Here is a 15915-nt window from a genome sequence, read left to right as displayed (position 1 = left end):
AGATTTCGTGGCAGTTAGAAAACGATTCGGGCTTTAGAAAAGATACTGATGCACCGGGGGCATCCAGAGGCCTCCAGCCGTCCTCCGTAAGTGCGACTAAAGTTTGCGGGCATCATGACGATTCGCAGAAAGCAGGCCACCATTGCGACTTGTAGTTTAGAAGAACTTGTTGTTGGGCGAGTTGGTAGATATTAGCGAACATTGTTTAACTGCGCGAACAAACGAACCACAAAGACAGCAAGGGACAAGGACGGGCGCCGACTTGCAACTAAAGTTTATTCCACAACGTCCACATATAACGTCCACTTGAGCCTACCTAAACGGTGCTCGACTTCATGATATCTTTCTGGTAGTCCATAGGTTGTCGACTGATTCATCTCGGTACCGAAAGATTGTTATCACGCAAGTGGCTATCTGAAAGTTACCAACTGCTGCATATAAAAATATGTGCGTTTTGGAGAGAATGTGGGTGTGCGTTTGGTGTTGGGCACTGTGATCTTGATTGTTTTGTTCAAGTTATGCAATAACTTGTCTTGATGTAAGGATCTTATGGCAGGAAAGATTGAGCCACAGAACTCGTTCTATCACATCACGTGAGTTTCGAAAGGTTGGTCCTTTGATGCTGGCCAAGGTGTACTTATTGGCCCACTAGGGCGTTGGAATATGAGTGAACCATCCAACACTACCCTGTGTTAAGCAGCGAAGAAGTCTAGGACTGCTGTCACTAAAAATACGCTTGACTGCGAGCGGGAAAGGATAACAAGATCATGGACATAAACAGTAGAACGTTGCAGCTTTTCCCAGTAATTGACGACATAAATGCCTGATAGTGTGGGTTGGTTAACAGGGCTTGAAGATGGAATGCCGCTGGCGCCAACATTTTTCACGGAATCCACATTTGTCCCCTCGAACAAACGTTGCTCACAGTGGCATTTCACCACTCAATCCTACCAACTACCTGAAAACCTGTCTGATTCGGTAGCATGACCGCAATATTCAGCCCTCTACATTCATCTCACTCATGATGATAGGGAACCTATTAGCATATACAAGCTAGCAGAAGCTGCCAGTGTTGTCGCTACAAGAGTCGTAGCCTCACTGTCAGCCTTACGCAGCGTGCAACCAATAACAAAAGCACCACTACCAACACCATCGTCAAACGAGACATGAGTACCGAAGTGTTGCACTGAAAATTCGCCGCTTTCGAACCTGAAATCAAAGATATCACTACTGATAAGCCGTTATTCTATCAACGGATTTCTACCCTCAGACTTAACACAACAACTTGGAATGTACATGTTAGTGATGTTGTATGCGGGTTGTTCAGAAACACTGGCTTAGTATCCATTTTCGTCTCAGCGTCGATATGCTTTGCCAGTCCACAATTCGCATATATAAGGAGCTTCGTGCCATGCAAGAAACGACACACACACAGTGTCCCCTGAAACGGCTACGTACGCCGAAGCAAAAACCGTTGCTCGGCAGAAACAGATTTCGCAGGGTTCTCAATTGCCATCATGCTTCAACACTGGTTGCGCTTTAAGAATGAAGCTCACGTTTTTCCGTACAAAATAAAATAAAAAGTATTTGTTTGGTTTCAGAACTACTCTAGTCGCTCTTGAATAGCGTTTATGCCAACGCTGTCAATGCCGGATTGCTTCACCGGACTCCTGTGATTTGAGTCGTCCTTGACCATTTCTTTAATGTCACGTTTATTCACCCAAATAATTGGCAGAAGTGGCGCAAAAGGTACACGTGCTTTGATTTGGCTTTACGCTGCGAGTAAGGCGTAGCTACGCATACTCCTACTACACTACCTTCCAAACACAAGGTCGCCTTCCAGATCGCGAGTTTCCGTTAATTTCTCTTTCGTCCTTTAGGGATCGCTGTGATTTGGGACTCTACACTATAGGCGAGATAACTTATTGTAGGGGTCACATTATAATGGCTCACTTTTGCATCTCTTCCTTACGCGTCCATAAATCTGTCGTCTTGGAAGTTTTTAGTTTCCTGCATGGTTTACTGCCGTACAAATGTCTAGAGAGCGATAAAGGTGCAAAAAATCTCACTTCGGGATCTCCTTTTTAGCAACCACATAGCAGCAGAAGCTTGATGTGGGCGAGTTGGTTTTGCATACTTGAAGAAAAGAGCGCTACGAAGACGCGGTACTTCCCGGTACTTTTTCGTTAGTTTCCGCGGCATCCAAGTGGAAGCAGAGGGGTCTCTTGCACAACGCCTTCTCTTCTTAATGTGACTCGTTGAAAAAAGAAAGACCTGCCCTCTACATTATTTCGTTCAGTATTTATTTCTCTCCTCGGTCGCCCACCTTTATATAGCACTCTTCAGAGGAAATTCGGTGCCTTGCAGTTTAGAATCGATTTCACCAAGTTAGAATGCGAGAAAAGATAAATGATTGAGCGTGAGAAATCTTTTACTCTGTGTTGTAAAAACATAGCTGCCATTTTTTCTTTAGTCCGCGTCTTCGTAGCGCTCTTTCCTTCAAGTAAGCAACCACATAAAACACATGGATTTTGTCCCCTTGCATTAGGGTTCATTTGAAATTGATAAACATTGGTGCATAGCAGAGTGCAATAACAAGATTTAAATTCACTCGGATGTTTTCGATGCAGTCATGCCAAGTGCGAAAAAGAAAGAAAGAAAATTGCAAAGAAAGTGACGCCTACACCCATTGGATGCAGGAAGACTTGAGCATGAGGAGAGAGAAGGCCCCCCAGCGTTCCATTACTTTTCCTTCGAAATCTTGCTCATCCATCTCGAAAAAGCTCATTGTGAGTGAAGCGTTTCACTACGCCCAGCGAAGAGTGAGACCCTTTTCGGAATACCCCACATCCTTCCCGGTACTTTTTCGTTAGTTTCCGCGGCATCCAAGTGGAAGCAGAACGGTCTCTTGCACAACGCCTTCTCTTCTTAATGTGACTCGTTGAAAAAATAAAGAATGAAGACCTGCCCTCTACTTTATTTCGTTCAGTATTTATTTCTCTCCTCCGTGGCCCACCTTTATATAGCGCTCTTCAGAGGAAATTCGGTGCTTTGCAGTTTCGAATCGAGTTCGCCAAGTTAGGATCCGAGAAAAGATAAGTGATCGAGTGTGAGAAATCTTTTACTCCGTGGTGTAAAAACATAGCTGCCATCTTTTTGTTCGAAATCGGCGTGGTTCGCACCAGCTTTCCTGAAGCAGTCGTAAAACTTTCTCGCGCACTCCTTTTACACAAGTCCCGTGAATTATGCAAGGAAATGTAAATGTCGAAATGCAGATTGTAGAACAAGCAAAATGCAACTGGTGCCGGGCGCCTCTATATACCACGTCCTCGCTTCCTCGCGCAGAACTCTGGACGCCTCTTTGTTCCCATGCACGATTCACAGGGTAGGGCCCCATTGTGCTCCCGGATGCGTGCGACATTTGATAATTCATATCCAGCTCAGCCTCATAGTAGAGATCTTTTTCAGGGCAATGGGGTGAGCTGGTTTTTGTAGGGGATCGCCAAGCTGGTAGAGCATTCGTTCTATTCGCCTCGATCGAGTGGCGTTACTCGCATGTCGCAGGAATCTCAAACTTTATGAATTTCATGCTCCGTGTTGGGCTGGTAAAGGCAGCCCATCGGCTCCTCCTTCAGCGAGGATAGGTAGGCTGCGCTCTTGGGCAGCCCCGAACTCAACGACCAAACCCTGGCCGTCCAGAGTGCCCGTGATCGGGCCGTCAAGCTCGGCTTGGCGGTCCCTATACGTGGGACTAGCCGGGTGGCACGGGGTCTTCCCTGCGTCTTCTCTGGACCGAAATAAAGTTATTTCACTCACTCACTCACTCATTCTTTCTTGGAGCATCCGTATTAACAAATTGAATGCCGAAATCGTGTAGCAGCGTCGTATTTCAAAAGGAGTTTCAGCGAGTAGAGCGTAATTGAGCGACGACCGATGGTTTGGAAAACTGCGAGGAGAGAGGTCTGCTCCCAACCATCATGGCGACCCATAAGATGAAAAAAATTCGGACCAAGGTTGTTTGCCAGCTATGTCGGCACATGAGTGGCCGAAATGCGGGTGAGCGAGTTCACTGCGACACTATTCTCCTGAGTCTAAGTACCTAATTTATATTAGATTTGCCACAATAATAATTGTGACAATTTTTATTGAAGGACAGACAGACAGACAGACAATGAACTTTATTTGATCCTGAGGAGCTTCAGCGGAGGCCCCTATCGGGGACCCGCGGAAGCCGCTGGCCGCGTCCAAGTCGGGGCAGGAACGCCGTGATGTTCCGCCCTTTCTCGGGCCCTCTGGATTGCCTCTAGTTGTGTCTGGAGCGATGAAGGAGAAGTGCTTTTTTTCGTACTTTGTAATGGGAATAAGGAGTTTCTTTATCAATGTTTAGTTCGATGCAGTAAAATGCCTTCCCAAAACCGGTGTACTAAATGCTGTGTATAAAGTGTGTTTTTATAAATATTTTTGTGGCATATATGCCACATTGTATTTCGTGTGGTTGCTTCTCTACTGTTATATTTTTAATATTACCAAGTGTTGCCTTTATTCGCGAGAAGATACATCAAGAGTCCTTTCAATATGGGCATTCATATTTGTATAGTTCAGTAAGTCGCTTGCGCTTCGTGGAAGGCCTAGAAGAATGACGAGCATGCTGCACTTCAGACGTGCGCGCGCGCGTAACATGTGCCCAAAATATATCTACTCTTGATGCCTGGGCACTGTGCCCGTTGCATCTGTCACACAACGCGCGTTGTGACGACAACAGTCATTAGGGCGAACACTGTGTACAAGGCCCTGAGGTGTCCGTAAAATGTATGCAATACGTCCCCACGATGTCCCTCACGGACATGAAAAGTTCCGCCAAACGATCATGTGAGAGACGTATGTAGCGCGTTTTTTCGACACATTCCTAGGAAATCCATATACTGGCAGTGGATGTTCATAAGATATCCAGAGGACGCCATTCGCGTCATTTGCGAATGGCGTCACGTTTTCGTGGGCCATGCTGGGTTCAATCTAGGTGCAGACATGACCGAGTATTTAAATTCCCATGGACCATACTAGGTTTTATGTAGGTCCAGATGTGGGTTAAGCTCAAGTTGTCAGGGGCCATAGGTATGATGTAGGCCCGGACATGGGCCAATCTGCCAGGCTCGCCTGCATTGCTACCCAGCTGGCCGAAGTCGGCCAGCTTGCAATCACCAGCCCTATGTCGACACCGCAACAGTCGGCATAACCTAACCTCTAAGGATGGCCCAACAGAAATTGGCAAACGTGAGCGACACGGGACACTGCTGGGCAACATGTACTTGCCCGACTCTGGGCCCGTCAAAGTTTTCTCATTAGGAATGAAATGCATCGTGGTGTCCTCACCTAGCCTGCATAAACAGCCCTGACGCCTGATTTTCTATAGGCGCAGTGTTACGTACGGTACAAAATAAAAAAAAGAACGCCAGCTGCCGTCATTTGCATTCTCATGAAAAAGGACATAAAATAGGTGGTGTTGCCATGACTGCGCGAGTACCTATAATCCGCTTTCGACGGTTTAATCACGAGGTCCACTGAACATGCCTTCCTACTTAACATTGTGTGTCTCGCACAATAGGTCACAATTGCAGTACCAAGATTTTCGATGTTTTTTTTTCCTTTTGTCACCATCGCAGTATACCGAAAATTAGGCTATAGCTTCCAGGTATCACAATAGTGCAAGAGTGTAACCTTTGAGATCTTCTACTGTATACAAATTTATACTATCACTAATACATGCTCGTAATTGAGCCACTTTTGTTGCTCAGTGATACCTTGTCCACGGGCATACCTAATACAATTACTCCATGTAGAGACGCATACATAAGTGTCCCGTAGAGGCGCGCTAGCTTTCCACAACAGCTGGATATCTAGCCGTGTGATAATGCGTGGAAATTTGTGAAAAAGAATTCAGCGACGAAACTTGGCTGAGCCAAACTAGCGCAGCGAGATGTCGAAAAGCAAATTCATTATTTAATGAACAAGAGCCGCTGATTCCGAAATGGCGCTCATAGCACGTCGTCTGCTAGCGAAGCTCTCGCAAAAAAAAAAGTTCCACGAAGCAATAACGTTTCTAGAACATAACGGAACAGGCGGCTGTGCGAAGTTTCATTGCACATGTAGCACGCATACCACTAGCGCTGTTAAGGGTCCTGCTGGCAATAAAAGTTACATCACTCTCTCTTAAGCACGCGCGGCCAGGGCGCGTCGTATTAATGCAGAACCGCGGAGGTTACCATCCCGTCAAGCTTGTCTCTAGGTAACTTCGGTCACGGGGATTAATTGCCGCTGGCACTTCTTTAGCGCAACCTGGAAGTGTTTGCTAACGAAGCGTTTCTTGTGCTATAGCCGGCTGCCACTAGAGATGCAACGTGAGTAAGGCGAGAAGTACAGGTGAAGTGAGCAGAGAGGGAAATGTGGCGTTGCCTAACAGCTCGCGTCGTCTGCCGCTCGAAGGAGAAGGCTCTTGAGCTGCAGCAGCGTCCGCCTTCATTCGTGCTGAAAATACGATGCAGGTCTGAGGCCTCCGAGCGACTACTTGGCGCTTCACTCTTGCGCCGCCTTACTTAATAAAGTCACAGCCCAAGCTGGAGGAGCGCCTCCATAGGAGCTCCATTTTCGGCGGCACGCGCCAGAAGGCCTTCGCGGCGATGTCTCTTTGCATCATTTTCACGAGAACGAAGTGAACTGTCGGCCCGCAATTGACGGCGAGCTGCGGCTCTGTTGCGTTCAGACAAGCGGTCTGCTGAGCCCGACATTACGTGCATGCAGCGGCGCGCACAGCCGTACGATTTGCTTCATCAGCAGCGGTTCGTACCTTTCGAGGAGGCGCCATAACGTGTAGCGACGAGTTAACATAGCTATCGAGACTACGCGACGCACATGTCGCGTCCTTCGACCCGCGACACCATACGATGCAACTGCTACGTGTCGTGACACCTGGTGGAGTACAACGCAACTGCAATGCAGAGTTTGCATGTATCGATGCTACGTGGCACGCAACTCACATCGTGTAGCAGGTGGCACGACACGATCATGCTGATGATGGCGGGGATTTATTGGCATCCCCTGTGGCATGGGCCAGTCGCAGATACTGGCCTAGCCTGCTTTAACCATTTATGCTATATATGTTTTTCTTTCTAGCGTTTTCGTGTACATCTCCTTAAGCTTTCTTTTTCGTCCTCGATACTTCTCTCCATTATACCGCTACCTACGCAACTGCTACATGGCGTGCCACAAGGTTCAGTAATATGCAAATGAAATGCAAACTATGCACGTGTCAATGCTACGTGGCGCGTATCTCACATCACGTGGCTCCTCGAGCGCTAGGATGCGTGTATAGGGCTCGTTTCCACGATAGCTAGCAAACGCTGGCGCGGCGCAAGTTGGCGTCGGTCCTGTGCCACGCCAACGCTTGCTAAACGCTGCGGAAACGCACCCTATGTGAGTACTTATTGCACCTCACCATAGCCATTCCATACAAACAGACTTTCATCTCGTCCGAACAGCTCTTCAGTATTGCTCATCTTGTTTGTGACCACTTTGCACTGTTTTGGTATGCGTTCTACTGCCTAGATAAGTTCTTCGAAAGACTCAGGTATGTGGTTTGGTTAATGGGGATGTACACCGACTCACTATGCTGGAACAGAATAGGCAACAGTGCCGCTTAAGATCTTGGTGTTTCTTTTGATGCATATAAGCTTAGTGCACATTTCTGGCGAGAACGTGTACAGGCGCTTCGACGCCATGCGCATACTTTTATGCCACACCGCCTTTTTATTTCGTAGGGCAGAGGCTCGTAACTTCTTCCTGGCTACAAAAATGTTTTATCAACTGCACGTACTTCCATTGTTCCCGGACTTACATTCGACGTTTTCATAGAATATTCTCAACTTTTGTGTGCTGTTCTATTTATGAGCCTATGAGGCGAGATAATATCTTTGGACCTGTGTGTGCTTATCCACGATATTCGATATCATTGATTGCCTCTCCGGCTTTAGACTACTAATTGATGCTCGTGGAAAGTGGAGTGAAAAGAAAATCATACCCACAAAAGGAAATGATGATAATTGAAATACGCTTCGAAGGCAAGCATAACAGCTACTTAGGCCAGCCCTTAGAATTGGACTGTCGGCATTGCTTCTAAATATATATCGAAAGCTGCGGGTAGAGTTGTTTGTAACCTAGAATACACAATAATTTTCTCCGCCTGAGATATAATTGCAAAATGTGTACTCCATCCCTTAGTCGAGGAGTGTAGGTCAAAAGCACCAACGGAAAATGAAGCAAGGACTATTCTGAATTACTTGTAAGTAGACTGCACATGCCCTCTTTACTCATGGTTGTGTCCTTCTCGACTTCAACACCCCATGCTCCGCAAAAAGCGATTACGCATGGCCAACGTTCGGGCATACAAACGAACAAGAAGTTGTTTGCGGAACCAAAGAAGCTAGAGTGTTCACGGTCAAAGCAGTAAGCGCCGCAAATGTGCAGCACCTATCATCTCGCTTTCCTTGATCTTCATTGATCTCCTCTCTCGTTCTTCTTCCAGTCTGGTTGGCATTTGTTTCACATGCTCACCGCTTCGGCATGAACATGGCATTCGCCTATCTGCAGTCAATCTTCTCCACACATCTACCGTAAAATTCACGAGGAAGCGCTGTAAATGCGTGCGCTCAAATAGAGAATTCGGATAGCTACAGCTTCCAATAGAACTGCAAGTTTAGCAGAGCGCTAGTGGTCGTTTCCGGTCGGTGTCAGCGCGCTTCGGCCCCGTTAATTTAGTATCGACTGAAAAATACTCGGGAAAATATGTGAAGCGCTCACGGTGAGTTCAGAACATAATTGCGCTCGGCTTTCCGGCAGATCAGCATCAGCAGGAGACTGCATGGCGTGCCTCCTGCTACAAAGGAAGTCACCCCCTCTATCTTCTGGCCTCCTCCTTTCACCACAACTAGAAGTATAGATACCTAAACGGTGTGTGAATATGAAAATGAGAAAACCGCACGCCGAAAGAATCACCGACGCGACAACGAGAGCCCTACTATGAGATATCATCGAGTTCCACGTCACTGTACCGAGAACCAAGATGGGAAGCGCTGATAGAATCGGAGAGAACACGACTGGGAGGTGCAATAGGAGACTTATATTCGTCGCTGATATGCGGAGAAAAAGTAAAATCTGCGCCTGTTGACGTGTGGTGCCGTGGACACTCAAGACATGCAGCGGCATGCAGACGTAGCCCACGCGATTTGAGAGAAGTTGATGTACGGCAGCGTCTTCCCGTGAAAAATCCTTGGTATACGTCAGCAGTAGCTGCTGCTTTACAGTTGTTTGGCCCCAATACGATGAGGTGGACTGCAACTCCAGCCGTTTCACTTCACAGTTGCAGAATTCGTATACAGATATTGTATAGTATGGTTCAATTTTTCGCAGTATATTTGTGCACATTGCACGCCTGTGTTCTTCGCTGTTATGTCCTAATTTGTCAATGTCGCACTTTGCTACATTTTATTATTTTTACCTTACGTTCTCCTTCTCAATGTTTGTCTCGTTCTGGATTTCTGTGGACGGGGAGCACACAAGATACCTAAGGATTTGTTCGATTCGTCGTATTTAACTTCCGAAAGGAACACTGGCACTAAGAGACGCCGTAGCGGAGGGAGACGGGTTATTTTGCACAAGCAGGTGCTCTTTATGTGCACTTAAACTTAAATGCACGGGTGTTCTTTTTTTTATTATGCCTCCATCGGAATGTGAGCATCAAAGCCGGGAATACAAACCATGACCTCATGAAACACACCTAGCGGGAGAACGACACAAGGTGGCGGAGATATTCGCTATGCACCCGCGCACGTCATCTCTTCTTGCTGTACATACAGTTGGGCGCCTATACAGCGAAATGACCTCTATAATGATGATTTGAATAAGTGCCGGCCCAATTCCTATCTTTCGCATGCAGTGTAAAGTTCTCAGCAACGAAGACCACTCCAACGAATTCACATGCAGAGAGAAGAAATTTAGGCGTCCCCGATGTCAGATTTCTTGCATTACAACGGACGTCACGCAGCACTACCACCTCTGCGCTCCGCAGTCGCTATATGGGTACGCTCTGCGCTAACACTTAAGGAAGCGCTAGCTACGCAGTTGAACAGCGCGCCAATGCCAGAACAAGTCCTGGTGCGCTGCTCTACTACTCGCTCAGCTCTCACGCTACTTTTTGTAGCGCATCAGCTGGAGCGCTGGCCCATAAATACGTCACAGCTGATGACGAAGTCATGAAGTAATGGTAGCTGACGACCGACGTCGGATTCAGATGCAGTTAGGGCGCAGAGGACTCCAATGCAAACGAAGGCAAGTGCTGAAATCCTAGGAACTAGACCAGACATTTCACCGTAAGGGAGGCCACGGCATGCATTGAACACGGAGCAGCTTTACCTTGCGTATCTGCTGCGTTTCGTGTGGACCGTGTCGGGAGCTTCGGCGATGCTGCGTAGCGCAATAAGGTCGACCGCTGTTCCAGATTCTGTCGGGTAAAGAGTGAACAAAACAATATCGAATTATTTCACTGAGTATTTACTACATTCCGGCAAAAAGAGCTTTTCTTTAGCACAACGTGCTTAGTTCGCTCTATAATGTGGGCGTTACGATTCGCGACGTATATAACGAAATGACACGCATAAGACATGATTGTACAGGCCCCTGACACTTCTTTATAAACACGTTTGACTGTATCCATCTCTTACATGATCATGGCGTCCCTTACATTTAACGAAAGTTTCGTTCTCCTTGTTTATCGGCAGTTATACAAGTACAGTTCTTACGTTTCGCGCAAAACGTCCGTCTTATGCATGACACAATTTTGAAGTTCATTTGCCGCGTTGTTATTTGTTATTTGATAGAACAGGGGCGCTATAACGTAAAACTATTCCACACTTTTCTATTCCAATTCTGCTATCAGCCCTCCGCGATTGGTCAAAAACTTTTTTCGACCCCCCCCCCCCTTCACCTGTCTGTCACGCGACGTCACGAAAACCGCAATACCTCCCCATCTGATATGATGTGTACACACACTGATTATGCATGATTTGACAGAAAAAAGAAAAACAGTTATTTCTGATTCGACCCCTTTTCGCCATTAGCCCTCGGCTATTGGTAAAAAGTTTTCGGGCTGCACCCACTTCATCTGCCTGTCACGCGGCGTCACAATACCGCAGGAACTCACCACGTCAAAGTGACGTGTGCGCGATAAAGATGCATTATTATGCCGAACAAAACTGAATTTCTTTCGGAATAGCCACAGGCTGGCCCGTTCCGAAAGGAATAAAAGATGGCTGCTGCCGATCGCTGAGACGCTGGCTACTCGCAGCTGCCGGAGAGCATGGGTGTATTTGCGTATAAAAAACTTCTTGCGTGACCGTGTAACGTTTTCAAGCACTTTCGGCACGTTTACTACCTCATTCTGCCAACTATTCTTTGTTGAGGGTCAGTTTTAGCGTCATTATTACGCTTCCGTTGCTTGCCGCCGTGATTTTCGACCAGCCACCACAAGCTAAGTAAGGGAAAGCTTACCAATCGCAGACGCCGGCACCACCCTCTTCATCCGGTTATCAATTTTCAGTGCACTGGCTCTGCCCCAGTGAATCCCTCTCCACTTGAGCGTTCTCCTCGCCTCTTGTCAGCCAATTAGATACGACAAGCCGCTCAGTGTAGGCAATGTTATTCGTTTTTCAAGTAAACAAAAGTGACCTCCTATGAACGAGGAGAGCGTTTGATTGGTCTGTTCAGACAACCCTGTGGGTGACCGCCCTGTGCTTGCGTCTGTGGTTACGCAAATGTGACGTCAGGAAATTGGAATAGAAACATATTGGAATAGTTTTACGTTATAGGACCCCAGTTCTCAGATGGATGCTTTCAAAAACTACCTGGGGGTCACTGGGAAGAAATATTTACTGTGAGCACAACCCAAGTTAAAGGTAATGACGCTTCCTTGAAGCACGCTGGATAGAAACAAACTCACTCACGTAGCCCACATGACGACGAAGGGCGTCATATACGCGAGGTATGTGAATCCGAGAACGCACACAACACGCGCCCGCGTCGACACATCGGATAAGCTGATACACTCTTTCCTAATAGGGACACTAAATTTCGAATAGCTTTTGTGGCAGAACGCTGAACGGCCGTTGAAGGAGTACACAAGGTTGCTTTAAAGGACAACCTGCAACAATGTTTTCTCCTAGATAGTACTTGAGAAGACGGTGCCTACACCGGCGGTGTTCTAGGGTGCTATAACGTAAAACTATTCCAAACTTTTCTATTCCAATTCTGCAATCAGCCCTCCGCGAAAGGTCAAAAAACTTTTTGAACCCCCCTCACATCACCTGTCTGTCACGCGACGTCCCGAAAACCGCGATAGCTCCCCATCTGACATGACGAGTAGACACTGATTATGCATGATTTGACCGAAGAAAAGAAACATAGTTATTTCTGATTCGACGCCTTTGCGCTCTTAGCCCTCGGCTATTGGTCAAGAGTTTTCGGGCTGCACCCACTTCACCTGCCTGTCATGCGACGTCACAAAACCGCAAAGAATCACGGCGTCAAGGTGACATGTGCGCGTTAAAGATTCATTAATATGCCGAAGAAAACTAAATTTTCTTCTGAATAGCCGCGGGCTGCCCCGTTCCGAAAGGAATAGAACACGGCTACCGCCAATCGTTCAGGCACTGGCTACTCGCACCTGCCGGAGAGCATGGGTTTATTTACGTGCAATGAACTTTTTTCCGTGCCGTGTAACGCTTTCGAGCACTTTCGGCATGTTGACGACCTCGTTCTGCCAACACTTCTTTGCTGAGGACCCGTTTTAGCGTAATTCTTAAGAATCCGTTCCATGCCGCCGCGATGGTAGACGAGCCACCGCAAGCTAAGTAGGGGAAAGCGGTCCAAATGCAGACGCCGGCACCACTCTCTTCATCCAGTTATCGATTTTCAGTGCAGTGGCTTGGGCCCATGGAATCCCGCTCCACTTGAGCGTGCTTCTTACCTCTTGACAGCCAATTAGATAAGACAAGCCGCTCAGCATGGGCAATGTTATTGGTTTTTAAAGCAAAGTGACCCCCTAATAACGAGGGGAGCGTTTGATTTTTCTGATGAGACAACCCGGCGGGTGACCGCCCGATGCTTGCGTTGGCGGTTACGCAAATTTGACGTCATGAGATTGGAATGAAAACATATTGGAATAGTTTTACGTTATAGGACCCCTCATTTTCTTTGAGACATATTGTATACAGATTACTTGAACCTTGTAATTTAATACCAATTCTTGTTTCTTAACTTTATTACATTGTGTTTCTGTATACATACTAATTACCGGGGCTTATGGACCATCTATCTGGTTTAATCATATTTGCACAAACTGACATGTTACGCACTAGGATCATCTCGGCACTTTCCCTTACAGTTATGATGCCGTATGGAATCGACAGTAAGCGTATATATATACATATATATATATATATATATATATATATATATATATATATATATATATATATATATATATATATATATATATATATATATATATATATATGTGTGTGTGTGTGTGTATAGAGAGGGAGAGAGAGAGAGAGACAGGAAGAAATCGTGTACGTCTAATTGAAAATTTCTACTACATCCTTTTTAGGTGCATCATGTTTATATTCATAACACTAATAAACTTCCCATGTCGACCATAGTACTCGCCTTCATACTCACGGTTATGGCTATCCAATTAATACACACGAATGACTTCCGCTTGGTGACGGTGTTATTAATTTTTCTTTTGTAGCCGCTATTGTGGCCTTGCGCACTAATTTGATGACAGAAGGTTCAACGACCACCAAAAAAAACTCTCCACGACGGCGTCATCAAGATTTATTACCTAGACTAAGGCCCGTGGTCTAACCTGAGGGCTTAATCCTTGCGATCTCATATGTGTTAATTACTATTCTAAGAGCGGACGAAAGGCAACATTTAATCTACGAAATAAATGAATATCGCCTTGAAGTCTCTGCTGCTAACAACAACGCGCCGACTCTTACGCTAAGCCTCAGTGCATGTGCGCACCGAGGAGCGCGTAAAGCAGGCCCTACATCCGATGTAATAAATTACTCTCTCTTTGCTCCTGGTTTCTTAATTCGCGCTACGTAAAGTGCTGAAGAACGGGAGTATCTATGGGCTTTAGTCTTCGCAAGAACGAGTATCTCGACATTCTACCCGTCATCTTACTGCGAAATCCGCGTTCTTTATATTACCTTTGCCAAAATGTGGGTCATTGTTCAGAGCTCTCTGGGTCTTGAGAGCCTAGACATGACGCGAACCCTTTGTTTTCGAATAAGGAAGTTCATAAGTGTCCGCAGATACGGTATTCACGGTGCTTTGTGCACCCTTATATTACGTTAAGTTCTCGTTTTTTTGTGTGTGTGTGATTTTTTTTCATACTGCAGCATACATGAAGTGCGATGCGTCGGCCGGCGAGATTTGGCGGTGATGCCGCTGAGTACTCCTCGAGTCGAGCAAGAACAATAGGGACAGGACGCAGAACTGCGCGGCTGTAAGTCTCCGCAAGTAACAGTGTAAATATACCGTCCTAGGCAGGGATGGTTACCACTCACTGCTGTGAGGCAGTCACTACGATACAACACTTTGCTTTGACTTCTAGTGCGATCAAATTGATTGCTCCGGAAGAGCAATCACTTTTATTTGATAGTCGGGCATTAGCAAAAACGCAACTTAGGTTGCATTTTGCCAGAGACACACCTTTTATAGCACGGGTATAGGATTAACTTACGTAATCCTATATTACGACGAGAACGGAATGGCAGTACCCTTTTGCCACGTTTGTAGACCATAGCATCCCACAAGGTATCACTTCTTTTACGATCTCCAAAGTAAGCTTATGCATCAATCTATCTTGTCTTTATCGCACAACATTAATACAAAGGGCAACATTTTCTTGCAAATCACAGATAGCGAGCAGTCAGGACAGAACTTATATCGATCCCAAGAGATGGCGCCTCGTATTTGAGCCGCCGCCTCTATTTCTAAGATGCTCAAAAATGGTCGACAATATCTGAACTAAGTTGCTGCTGCATCTGTCCAGCCGCCCTGATGAATTCGCAAGAAAACACCCCACCGGAAGTGAAAAAATGCTTTTTTTGTCAGTTCTTATTTTGCGGAGTAGAACGATATTTGGTCGTCTTCTAGCGGAGTCCAAAATAACAGCAGTTAAAGAACAAAGATAGCGGTTGCAGAAAAGTGTTTGTGTGTGTGTGTGCGTGTGCGCGTGTGCGCGTGTGTGTGTGTGTGTGTGCGTGTGCGTGTGCGTGTGCGTGTGCGTGTGTGTGTGTGTGTGTGTGTGTGTGTGTGTGTGTGTGTGTGTGTGTGTGTGTGTGTGTGTGTGTGTGTGTGTGTGTGTGTGTGTGTGTGTGTGTCAGAGATACAAGCTACTTTAAGATCGCCGTCGCTCGCAGGCCTGCAACAACTTCACAGAGTCGTAGTGAACGCGCTCCGGAAGAATGAGTAGTAGAGTGAGTGGTTGAAAAGGAGGAAGTGCACCCGCAGACGAGGCGAGGTCATCTTCCTTAAAGAAAAAAAATAGGCAAGGTCTCCAATCTCTACGAGAAAGCGCAATTAAGGACTTATGAGGAATTGGAGGCTGCAAAGCGAGAAAACAAGGAATCAGAATGGTGTAAACCTGAAAATGGCCGAAACGATTTCAGCGAAGAGAAACGACTATGCGCAGTGAGCGAGGGAAGAGACAATACAAACTGAGACAGAACGTAGGCAACGCAGGCAGAATAAAATGAAAAGCACTTGGAGACAAGCGAAAAAGTGCTCAATATTGAA

The sequence above is a fragment of the Dermacentor albipictus genome, chromosome 7 (assembly GCF_038994185.2).
Source record: "Dermacentor albipictus isolate Rhodes 1998 colony chromosome 7, USDA_Dalb.pri_finalv2, whole genome shotgun sequence".
NCBI lineage: Eukaryota > Metazoa > Arthropoda > Arachnida > Ixodida > Ixodidae > Dermacentor > Dermacentor albipictus.
Note: the sequence above shows the minus strand (reverse complement) of the source record.